The 13,196-nt window shown below is 32.7% G+C and overlaps 1 protein-coding gene across 9 annotated transcripts in view; it reads left to right on the top strand.

Moving 5' to 3' along the window:
* Nucleotides 1–9,195: 9,195 nt before the first annotated feature.
* The window catches only part of LOC143222130 (disco-interacting protein 2-like), a 159,711-nt gene continuing 155,710 nt past the window's right edge, over nucleotides 9,196–13,196 (top strand). For 4 of the 9 annotated variants that reach the window (XM_076448143.1, XM_076448144.1, XM_076448140.1 and 1 more), the window contains exon 1: nucleotides 9,398–9,899. The gene's annotated coding sequence lies outside the window, so the exon portion shown is untranslated. Of the gene's footprint in view, nucleotides 9,900–13,196 lie in introns of all 9 variants that reach the window. The other 5 variants (XM_076448138.1, XM_076448136.1, XM_076448135.1 and 2 more) reach the window with 5 other exon arrangements.

Raw genomic sequence — 13,196 nt, 5'->3', positions numbered from 1 at the left:
TTTTTCATACGACTGTATTAATTATTGTTTCTTATTCAAAAAGTATATTTATTTTTTTGCTATTTATGTTTTTAACTCTATCAAATAAAATGTTAAGTAATTTATTTAATAAAATGGCAAATCGTTTAATTGGCAGAATTGGAAATGAATTAATATTTAATCGAAGATTTTTGCAGTTTATGAATATTATACAAGAAAGGTAAATAAAGAAAAATTCGTAAGCTTTAATGAAATTAGTAATTATTGTATTTTTAGATTAGTTAATAAGTTTGAATGCTTGTGTAGAAGGCCGAATTAATGGTTTTATTGACCCTAGGCGTTTCAAATTATAGCGGCTACTTCGAGACAGAACATTTTCGTGCAATACATTTATGGTCATAGCTTAAGGCCTCCTAATTAGTGTGAGGCCTTAGACCTTCAGCAATATACATGGAAAAGAATCTATCAATATTAATTATTCAGTCGAGGATAGATAAAAATTTTGCTTTCTAATAACATAAATTGTGCGAAATCTTGCTATATCATCTCGTGCACATTTACAGACCACGACGCAGTAACATTAAACTTTGATTTTCATCAGTTACCCCGAGAACGTGGAATTTGGAAACTCAATAATTCGACCCTAGGAGATGAGGAGTATCAATGGAAGATAAATCGTATTATTGATATTGAAGTGAAACTTATCAATAAATATATTTTGATGATGGAATGGTACGAACAACTGAAACACAAATTTATAGTATCTTCAAAAGGATATTCTGTCCGACGAAAACCTTCGACAAAAAAGGTTAAAAAATTATATTCATGTCCACAGAAAGCCAAACGAACAAAGACATTGAAAGAATTAATGACTGAGAAGAAACGTTGTTAGTAATGCTTACTTTAACAGGGAAGTATCACATATCATTAGACAGATCCAATTGTTTAGATTTTTTTATAATTATAAAAATAACAAAGAATTTTTAAATATATCTTCGAAACTTTCAATGAATATGACAGTAATTTAGTTGTCATTGTATTTTCGTATTTTAAAGTGTTTCCGAATCTTTGAATGTTTCGGGAAGTCCTTTATCTTACATTGCAACATCTCTTGAAAGTCAAACATGTCTTTACCATGTGCCTGAAAACATATCTGTATACAAGTCGTAAATTAATGATAAACTTTTAATAAAACATTACGTAACATTAAGTACAAGATTATTACAACAGATAACCAACTGTACGTGTTTTAAATTTATTTATTATATACGTTCCGTTTTTCGTCAATACGTTTAAGTGCAAATAAAAGTTCTACTTTAGCTCTCTTCACTGATGTTAGTGTATTTATTTATTAGAGCACATAATATATGCAAAAATAAAAATAACTTGGTACAAAATCGATCAACGACCAGATGAGTTCCAAAGTGGTGTAACCATAGTAACAAACACCAAATATATTTCTGCAGAATACCTCCCCTTCATGGTTTGGTGTCATTATGCAACCATATCGCCTTCTCTTGTTTGTTCCATCTTCTCTATTGGTTGACACATAAAGTTGAGATATTTCTTTGGAGTTCCGAAGTCATCTAATGATATAACAGTTTTACTCAAAGCCCACTGAGACCAAAGTTTGAACATCAATATGCAAGTATTTTATAAACTAAAAATAGCACGAGTAGGATAGGGTTAAGAAAGATAATTGGTTCTGTTATGTAAGTTAGATTGTAATTTCAGTATCAAAAATGATACAAAACATGTTGATCTAGCTATCAGTTAAAAATATAAACCATGAACATCTCAGGATAGTAGTTTCAAGATAAACAACTTTAGATATAATTTTAATGAAATAATATAAATTTGAGGGTTTAAAGGACACTCACATCAGACTTAAATTGTGAATAAAATATTAATAGTTGAATACATATATATATATATAAATTATTTCATAAAGTAAATTATTAATATATAACACACATATAGTTATTTACGGAATGAAAGTTGAGTAACTACAGAACTTTTCGAAAATGATAAATTGAAGACGCCGGGTATTGATCCCGGTATCTCTCCTCGCCCAAGATGAGAGACAAAAACCAATGCATATGTACATAAATGTTACATTTAAAAAGATATTTTCATACTACAAAAACTTCTCAATTTCATATTGAAAGTAAACTATTTGGCTTTATGGTAATTTAATTTGTATTCGATCTCCTTGTAATTTTGCTACACCAGTTTCTACATACCAATGGTTTAACATCTGTATTTGGTCTTCATACTTGAATCTCAACCAATCAAAGTAGATTTTATTCTTATGTTTGGCTTTATAATATGCAACAATATTAAGCCTAGTTTTTGCCATTTCTTATTAATTTTCTAGATGTGAACACAACATATTTGATAAGTGAGATGGAATAACACATTATTGGTTGTAGTGATGTTTCTAAATTGTGATATTCGGATATCATTGTTAATCTAAATTGTTTATTACTAACCAGCGTCTTTGTGATAAATTCAAACACATTCTTAACGTAATTCCAAAGAAACATTGTTTCTTCACATTCCATATAAAGGTGTTCAATTGTTTCACTAAATTTATCACAAAGACAACAAGTTCCATGATCAGTTAAATTCATATATTTTTAGTTTCGTATCGGTTATCAATGATTTATATAATAATAAATAATATATATCAGCCATTAGGTTTTCATTATACTTTGAACATACACTCTTCTACTTATATCGCCATCGTGAAGCCTCGATAGCATTGAACAGTAGATACCAACTATGTTTAACTTTATTATTAATTAGTTGATTTTGGCGATGTTTATAAATGATTTTTATTGAGATATTGGCAGCATCAATTAACTTGAACATAAATTTTATTTGGTAACGCTTCCAAACCATATTCGATTGAATAGGAAAACTTCTCACATGCCTCATATATTTAGGTTGAATATGACATTTAAAAAACTATCCAAATTAATTCGAGATATCCATATAAATTTAGGTAATACTGAATAGAGGTTTATATAATAACGATTTGTTATTATTTAGATAATCACTGTTACATTTAATTTATAATGTTTGTTCTTAAATTTAACATCATGTAAATTCAAGCCACCATTGGCCACACTGGATATTAAAAGCTCATAAGGAATCAAATGAATACAATCGTGCCAGAATAAACATAATATTGATGTTTTAAATCTCTGTATATATTTGTCAGGTATAGATATAACAGTCAGGACGCACCATTATCGTCGGCAATATTATTGATTTAATTATTAATACCTTACCTTTGAAAGATAATTTCCTTTTCAACCAGCTATTGATAACTAAACTAAACTAACGTGGCAGGGGTTCAGTTTAGAGAGAGAGAAATCAGAAGAGTTCTCTCCCCAACCGGGGTGTTCAGGAACGTTGTGGTTCCTCTTCGTCCCCTTTCGTGGATTGTTATTAAGATTAAGTGGTAGTTTTTATTATTATTATTATTTTATTTAATAAATTAATTATTGTTATTATTCTTGACTTTTCGGGTGGAGGATGTCTCTTTAAATGTTGTCTTGGGTGGAGGCAAAGGCAGCAGTGGAAAGAAAGGCCGGGACCTGTCCCGAAAGGAAGAAGTTGGGCAGATGTGAACATGAATATAATTCATTCAAATCCAGATCAAATCAAACAGCACGATTCAGGGTCTGGCAAAAGAGTTGCCTGGGCTGGGATCTAGAAATCCAATGCCTAAAGATTTTGATGTGGGGGGAAACGGGAGTGCCCCGAGAAAACCCACTTTCACAGGACAGGCGCCGAAAGTTTTGCCTGTCGTGTGCCCTGTACCTGAAAAAAAGGAATTCATGTTAATAACATGGATTTTATTTATTTAGATTCTTTGTTGAGTGGATTGTGATTCTTGAAATATGTTGTAAGGTGATATGTATTTTGTTGGTGCACTTGATAATTTGTGTAGTGATGCCGTTAGTTTGTTTCTATTTTCTGCTTTTAGATAATATTTGAGAGAAAGTTCTGTTATTCTATCTCTTATAGTTGGTAAATTACTAATTTGGTGTAGATAATTTGTTGGCGTAAATGATGGTAGGCTGAATGCGGATTTTAATATTCTGTTTTGTTGCACTTGGATTTTCTGGAGTGTGTTGTTTGACATATTGTATGTTACTTGACATCCGTACTCTATTAGTGGACGGATGTAAGCCTTGTATATTTGTATAATGGTGTTCGGTGCGCATTTCGATTGTTTACCAGTTATAGTCTTTAGATATGAAATCCTTTTTCTGATTGATGAGTGTATATTGTTTATGTGTTTTTTCCATGTTAGTTTTGTGTCGAAAGTGACGCCAAGGAATGTGATGTTTTTTGCTCATGTTAATGGTTGTGTTTCCAAGTGATAGTTTTATTTTTCTAGATTTTTCTTTGCTTCTTTAGTTTTCTATAGAAGGTGATTGCTTGTGTTTTTGTTGGATTTAACACGACTCTCCACTTGTTGCTCCATGTTGAGACGTTGTTTAGTGATTCTTGTACGCGAGACATGGCCATTACTGGGTTTCTGGAGGTGCTCCAGATTGCGATGTCGTCTGCGTATTGTGAATCGTGTGTGTATGTTAGATTTGGAAAAGGTATGTCACTGACGAAAATTATGTATAGAAGTGGAGAGAGGACTGATCCTTGGGGCACTCCTGCCGTTATATTAAATAATTTGGATATAGTTTTATTGACTTTTACTTGTGCTGTTCTATTGGTTAAGAAATTTGAAATCCATTTGACTATCGTGGGATTTATTTGCAGGTGATTTAGTTTGTATATGATGGCGTTGTGCCAAACGCTGTCGAATGCTTTTTTGACATCTAGGAATACCCCGATGGTTACTTGATTGTTGTTGTAAGCTTTGTAGATTGATTCGGTGAGTCGTGTGAGGTGATCTGTTGTTTGTCTATTTTTTCTGGAGGCATTTTGAGATTCTGGAAGGATGTTGTTTGATTCGCAAAAATGGAGGAGACGGTTGGAGATAATTCTCTCCATCAGTTTGCCAAGGCAACTTAACAGACTGATGGGGCGGAAATTATCTGGATTTGTTCTATTAGTTTGTTTCTTGGGGATCGTTGTTATGATGGCTTTTTTCCACGTGTCAGGGTAATACCCGGTCGCTAGTGAAATGTTCATGATGTTTGTGAGGTGTTGTAGTAGGAGAGTGGAACTTTTTTTCAGAATAATATTTGGTATTTGGTCATGTCCGGGGGAAGTGTTCTTCAAGTTTTTGATATTAATTTTTAGTTCGGTTATGGTTATTTTTCTATTGATTGAATTTGAGTATGCTTCTAGTGTCTCGCCAGGGAATCCTGGTAAGAATGAAGCTTGGTTTGTATTTATGAAGTTGTTGACATGGTGTTGGTGTTGTGTGTCGAAATCTACTGAGTTTAAATCGCTAAAAGAGGATTTGTAATAGTCAGCTAATAAGTCAGCTTTCTCTTCGTCCGTCCTTGCGATTTTATTGTTGTGTGTGATATGTTGTAGCATGTGATTTGTGTTTCTGTCTGAAGCAATACTCTTGAATTTTTTCCAGAATTCTTTTGGATTGTTCTTGGTTTTTTCTAAGTTTTTACAGAAGTTATGCCAATTGTTTTCTCTGACTTTTTTAATTTCTTGTTTAATTTTTGTATTTGTTCTATTGATTTCTGTTTTAATGTGTGGATCGCGTGTGATGTAGTGTGTTGGTCTTAATTGTCTGCGTTTGATTATTAGTGCGTGAATTTCTGGTGTTAGAGTCCATTGAATAAGTGATTGTTTTCTTTTTGATTTAGGATTTATTTAGGAGCTATTGATAATCTTTCGTACTTTATTTAAACAGTTATTCCAGTTGAGTTCAGTCATGTCGTTCTCATCATTACAGTATATAATTCCTAACACTATTAAAGAGTTCTTTGAAATTGAGAACTCAGCCACCTCGGTTGGGCCTCTATTCTTAAATTTGCTTAACCATAAAATGTTCCTAATCAGCAGTATATTAACAGTAGTGCATCAGATGAAGTCTGAAAGCATCAATACTAATATGAATCATCAGTTTATTAGCAGCAGTGCATCAGATAAAGCCAGAAAGCACCAGTACTAATAATAATGAGCAGTATATTAACAGTAGTGCGTCAGATAAAGCGATAAAGTACTAGTACTAATATGAATCAGCGACACACTGAATAATCAAAATAAGAAATAGAAGTTGGAACTGGATTACAGAAGTTTTACAATGGTCTTGGTTTATCGCCCAATAACTTAGGTAAGAATATGCGCAGGTCTTTTGTCAGGAAGAAGCGCTCAGAATTTCTTCACTGTGATGAAGACTTCAAAGAGTCATCTGTGAAAGAGTTGGATTGAACATGTCATTGCACAAAGTCATTATTTAGCCGCGCACGTGCATTATATAGAACAAATACCAATCTTACACAGTTGTGTTACTCGAAGACTACTTGTTGAGTTTATTGTTTTGTGTACAAGCTAATGTTAAATGTTAAGAATCCGTTTACAAATGATTTTAATAACTGGAAGCAGGCCAGGAACGACATTGAATCGTGTGGCAGGTCGGATCGGTATAGAAAAGCAATGGCTGATTTAATAATTCGCAAGTCTGTAGTTCATTAGAAATGATGCATGTTTTGTAGAATAATATGAAACTTAATGCATCTGCAGGTAGAAAATGCTGCAGGGTTATATGTACGTTTTAGAGTGTCTTTGTGAACGAGGACTGGTATTTCGTGCTAAAGATCAAGTTATTGGTTTGTGCATAATGGTAACGACCTTGGTTTTCTGGAACTTTTAAGCATTTATAACAGCTTCTTGGCAGCACATATCAATAAACATTAAAATATAGGTAGTGGATATACATTCCAACTTATCAGATTTCATTTCTGAAGAACTTGGTCAGCTGATGGCCGACAAAGTTTTGTCTATACTCATAAATAAAATTCGGAATGCAAAGTACTTTTCTTTTCCTGTAGATTCCATTCCTGACATATCTCATACCGACCATACGAATTTTACCGCTTGCAGTGGCTTGGAAACAGGACCATTTGAACGATATTTGAAGTTCATACACATGCTCAATCATGTAGGCATGGAAATACGTGAGATTGTTATGAATTTTCTTCAGGAGTAAGGATACTCATTGCAGATTGCCATGACCAGTCACATTGAAACGAAAGTAATATATCTGGCAAGTATCGTGGTACACAAAACTACATCAAAGATGAGTGTGCAGCGCTGAGTATATATCCTTGCATGAGTCATTCTCTGAAATTGGTGGGCAAATGTGCAGTAGAAAGTTGTCCTGCTACTGTGGCATTGTTTAATACAATATAGAAGGTTTGTGTCTACCGTGTGTAATGTAAGTAATAGTTGCTGGAGAAAACCTCGTGATGCGTTGTAAAATAGCAAGAATACAAATTTGACAGTTGACAAAGATTTGTGATACACAAGATGGTTAGCGCGGACTGATGCTGTCAAGGCTCTTATTCAGTGTTACAAAAGTTATCAGCAGTTGACAACCAAACAGCTAAAACCAGGGCTGAAGCATCTGGTCTTGTCCAACATTTGAAAGAAGTTGCAACGGCTATTTTGCTGGAAGTATGTGGATAGATTATATAAAACACAGGGCCTGGCATGGCCAGGTGATTATGGCACTCGATTCAAAAACTGAGAGTCCAGGTTCGAATCCCGCATCACGTCAAACATGCTCGCCCTTTCAGCCGTAGGGGTGTTATAAGATCAATCTCACAATTTTTTAGTAAAAAGAGTAGCCCAAGAGTTGTTGGTGGGTGGTGATGACTAGTTGCCTTCCCTCTAGTCTTATACTGCTAAATTAAGGAAGGCTAGCGCAAATAGCCCTCATGTAGCTTTGCGCAAAATTCGAAACAAACCCAAACTAAATACGCCCCTTCTTCTAATTACCAAAAAAAGAAAAACCAAACAAAACGAATACTTGAACAAGAAAGGTTGTAGTATAACATGAGACAGCCTAAGTTGTTTCATGAATAACGTGTAGTACTATTTTCAAGATCTCATCATTATAATACATGATTTAATTTAATAAATACTGCCAGTAGAAAAGCCATACTAGCTAACAACACTTATAAATAAGAACGAAACATTTATGAAATACATAATCAAACCACCTCGTTGACTAGAATAAAATTGTTAGTTATTTATTCAATCTTATACCCATTTGTTTACTTTGATTTCTTTCTCTCTCTCTCTCTTTTTTTTTTATTATTAATTGGGCCCGGCATGGCCAAGTGGGTTAAGGCGTGCGACTCGTAATCTGAGGGTCGCGGGTTCGCATCCCCGTCGCGCCAAACATGCTCGCCCTTTCAGACGTGGGGAGTTATAATGTGACGGTTAATCCCACTATTCGTTAGTAAAAGAGTAGCCCAAGAGTTGGCGGTGGGTAGTGATGACTAGCTGCCTTCCCTCTAGTCTTACACTGCTAAATTAGGGACGAGTAGCTTTGTGCGAAATTAAAAGAACAAACAAACGATATTTTTATTACAGTACCTACTATATAGTCATCTGTGTCGTTTTATACCATTAATAACATAAAGAAAATAGAGTCTAAGTATATATTAACTTATTAATACTTTTATGAATAATTTATTGTAATAAATATTTAGTATAAGATTCATAACTCGATTAGGTTCAATTAAATTAAGAAGTTTGATTGAATTTAATTACACATAAGTCCAACTATGTTTGTAAAGAAACACAATCCCCTGGTGGCTCAGGGGTGAGAGTGAGGGATTATATATTTATAATAAGTATATCACAGATAGCCCATTATCAAGATTTGTGCTTAATAACATAATCAATATCTCCCGGTGTGACAGGGATACTTTTCCGCATTTACAACGCTAAAATTAGGGATTCGATTCCTCTCGATAGACACAGCAGATAGTCTGGTGTGGCTTTGCTATAAGAAAACACACACACACAATAATAATCAAACACAACTTTATTAAATACACAATTAAAGAGCAATTAAGCATATATATATATATATATTTGTTTCGAGTGTCGTTTTTTGTTTTTGAGTTTTCGATTTCAAGAATTTAATTTTGATTAACAATTGTTTATCATTATTATATAGTGTTGAATTATCATCAAAAATTGTATATGCAATTTACTTTATTACGCTGTTTTATATTTTTATTTTACTACCAGCAGATGGCAAGGAATACACTCATGTCACTGTTTTCAATCTTTAAATACTTTTTCAAGGAAAACTAACTTTGGATTTAATTTATCATATTTAAATAGTTCTTGTTGTATTAGAATAAAAATAAATTCAATAACTGTTGTAATGTTTTCTCAAGAAAGCACCAACCAAAAGAAATTACGTAGTTCTGTCCTCCTTTCGTGGGATACTAGTGACATCTGGAAAGTGGGTATAGTGGAATTGGAGATGAATAATTCGTTCTCTTTAATTTGTGTGTTGTGCATGGTAATTGTTGTGATTTTTAAGGTATTCATCTTAGTGTAAATGTATGTATATGGAATTTCATATTATTCTCTGTACTAATATATACTGTTATGACAAGTATAACATTTTTACGGCATAGCCTACGGAGTTTATAGTAAGTGACATTTTTGATAGTGCTATGTTAGTTTTACGTTCTGATGTTTACACAGTTTAACGCCAGTATTAACTACATTGGAGATTGTACCGGAGAGCAATCCACTAAAAGTAAGACTGTAACGCGTAACTACTACAGCTAGTGCTGAAAGCTTTCCAAACTTTGTTTTGCTTGCATATTCTAATGGATTAAATGGATTATGAAGAATAACGTATAGCTTAGCTATTCCAGAGTAAAGAACTGTGTATCTTTCGTTGTAAGTACGACTTGATTTAGAAATTGAAAGTCACATTTAAGGTAAGCTTACATTCATTTTAGTTTCTTAATTAGTGGCTGAATCCTTGGTAAGAGCGAGATTGATAGTAATAAAGTGTTTGGGTTATAGGGTTACCAAAAATGAAAAATTTGGAGTAATATCTCATTAAGTAAGATCTTAATTACAGTTTTCAGAATGTAAGAATAATGCATGGATGAACCATTCTCTACACTGTGTTGTGATTTTTTTATCGTAAAGTTAAAAATTTGCCGTATTTGATGCAAGGAATAATTGTTATGTAATTATGCAAATCGGAAAAAATATATCGGGGCTCAAAAGATGAAAGTGTTTGAGTTGACTATAGTTTGCGCTGCATTGTTGCAACTAAAATGTTTTACATTTTTGAAGGATTTTATGTATTGTTTGGATAATGGAAAGGATATGAATTTGGTGTACTTGGATTTTCAAAATACTTTTGATAAGGTACCACACAGAAGTTTAGCTGTGAATGAAAATAACATTTGTTCTTGGTGGTAGTTGAAAAAAACAGACTAGTTCATTGTATTAGGGGAAGGTTGGATGAGAGAAGAAAAAAGATATTAATAATAGTAATTCAATCCGATCAATCTGGACCTTTGTTAGTAGTGGAGTAACTTGGGAGATCTGTGCATGGATTTTACTTTTTAATTATACTGATACGAGCATAAATAGTAAATTAGCTGTTTGTTAGTGACACTAAACTGTTGGTTATTTTTAATTGTGTTAAGGATGTTGAAATATTATAGGTTGACATGGATGAATTGGTTGATATGTATTTGACAGATGGCCTTCAGTTACAGTATATATAAGGTGTTGCATGTTATCGTAATTTGAATTACATTTGTATAAATAAATGTCAGTGTGTGTATCTGTTCCTATGCAATTCTGTATTTCCTGATCAGTCAGCAGCAAACATGACAGTAATAGAGGATAACAGGATAGGATTCATGAAAACAGTACATCTTTCTTATCAGTATTGGTACCTTTATATATTTTTATTGCACTTTTAATGTTTGTGATGTCAAGAAAAAACAAACTAAACCACACTTTCCTATCCTTTGTTACAAACAAATTTTTATTTCACTCATCCAATTGATAGGTACTCCAGCTAGTGTTTAATATATAAGATAATTCATTTGATAGTTTAACTGAAGAAAATGATTTCGTACAGCGATGTACAAGTCACTCAAGCTATAGAACAGTACTCTGTTACTACTAGTAGTAGTAAAGCTAAAGCATTTTAGAATGTATTTATGTATGTGTTGATTACAAATCACAATTTATGCCTCACATGGAATTTCATGTGAAGTTTTGGTTTACTTTTGAAGGAATACTTACTTATTGGAAAAGTTTCAAAGGAGGGTTATTATCTTGATTCTGATGATGAAAGGGGTTATCTTATGGAGAATAACAAACTTAAGATTTGAAGAAGACAGACTAAGCCTCAATTAAGACAGTTTATTTTGCTAACAAGGTTGTTAACTTGTGTGATAAGAACATGAGAGGAAATTACGACTTCCTTAAAAACAGAGGTTGTGTTTAAAATTTGTACTTTTCTCAAGTGAGTGTATACAAGTAGCCTTCAACCTGAGAACCCTCCTCTGAACCATTTCCAATAAGTCACTATTCTTTCAAAAGTAAATCAAAATTTTACATAAAATTCCACATGAGGCATAACATGTGATTTGTAATCAACACATATATAATTACATCTTAAAAATGCTGCTAGCTTTACTAATAACAATAAATCACTGTTTCAATGGTTTGAGTGATGTGGGCCTAACCCAATATTTTATTAACTTGAAATTTGGATTACCATAATTGTAAGAATCAAGTTTACTGGTTATTGTCAAGAAAATTCAACAATACTCACCAAGAAGTGTAGACCAAAGGAACAAAATAAAAAGGTGAATTCTAGTTATTTAGTTCATCAGGGTTTCACTGGTTTTTCAAGTGCATTTTTTAAAACTTTTTTTTTATGCAGTGAATTGCTTGTAGATCCATGACTGTTACAGGTTTCCTAATAACTTATGGGTCGCATGATAAAAAAGTTAAGATTCATTCTGTCAGTGGTATGGCTCACGACTCATTCCATTTATTAGTTTTACGCTTTTTATGTTCATGTAAAATGAGTGATTAAATCTAATATTTCAGTTACTTGTTTACAATAAGTACTATTTCAGACAGAAACGTAAAATGACATCATATGTTTCACCATGTGAACTAAATTGATATTTAAACAAATTTATAGTTTCAGGGCAGACACCTTGATTGTCTCAATATTATCATTTTAATAAAAATATAATAAAAGAAGCAAGAAAGTCACTTAACATTGTACTCCTCAGTTTTAAGGTTCCTAGTTAAACTCTTAGGTATTTGTAGCTGTATTGAGGACATTGACACTACATAATCACTCATCATTTGACTAATTGAGCAAAAAATTAGCATATGACCGTTAACTATAGTAGGTGTAGGGTAATGCATTCGGGTTATCACAGAAATGCTCGAAAGTTTAGTGTTATCAGGCTAACTTTACTATTTATGCCCATATCAACCTCACTAATGTAAGAGAGAACAAAAGTCAATGCATTGACCCTGATTTGCTACACCAGCGAGAGCCCATTCACCCAAAAAATTTAATCCATGTGTGTACATTACATTATTTCTGACTTCCTTTATGTTTGTTGTAAGTGTTTAGATCACTTCTGAGAAACAAACCAACTTATCTTCTTTGGTCTATATTGTGTGTACTAAATAATTTTAAAATCTTCTAAATTCCCATCAATATAGTCAGGTATTGTAAATTAATAATGCAGTATCCTAAACACATCATACTTTCTGTGAGAAACCAAATGTTTGTATTCTAACAATTTGTTTTGTTTTTAGTGTATAAAACATTAAGCTTTGTGTTTATTTCTGTTATTCAGTAAAATAACTTATTTTGATTACCACAAGTTTTTTTGTAAGCCAAGTGAAAATCTCCAACAACCAAAAACTTCTTTAACTTTTAACACTCCTACGAAAAGTGGGGCCTATTAGGCCTATTGGGCCCCACTTTTCGTAGGAGTGTTAACATGTTTTAGTTTGAACAAAACATCTTGGTGACACAGTAGTATGTTTTAAGGCTGATAATGCTAAAAAGGTGTTTTTTATACACAATTGTCACAGCACAGATAGTCTGTTGTGTAACACTGTGTTTAGGAAAAAACTTTAAACATTTCACAATTTTGTACTTCTCTGGAAATTGTTTTTCAATCTACTTAGTAAAAATAATCATGGGAAAACAACTTTTCTTTATC

The sequence above is a fragment of the Tachypleus tridentatus genome, chromosome 8, assembly GCF_004210375.1.
Source record: "Tachypleus tridentatus isolate NWPU-2018 chromosome 8, ASM421037v1, whole genome shotgun sequence".
Classification (NCBI taxonomy): domain Eukaryota; kingdom Metazoa; phylum Arthropoda; class Merostomata; order Xiphosura; family Limulidae; genus Tachypleus; species Tachypleus tridentatus.
The sequence above is the reverse complement of the archived record's forward strand: the minus strand, read 5'-3'. Positions and strand labels throughout refer to the sequence as shown.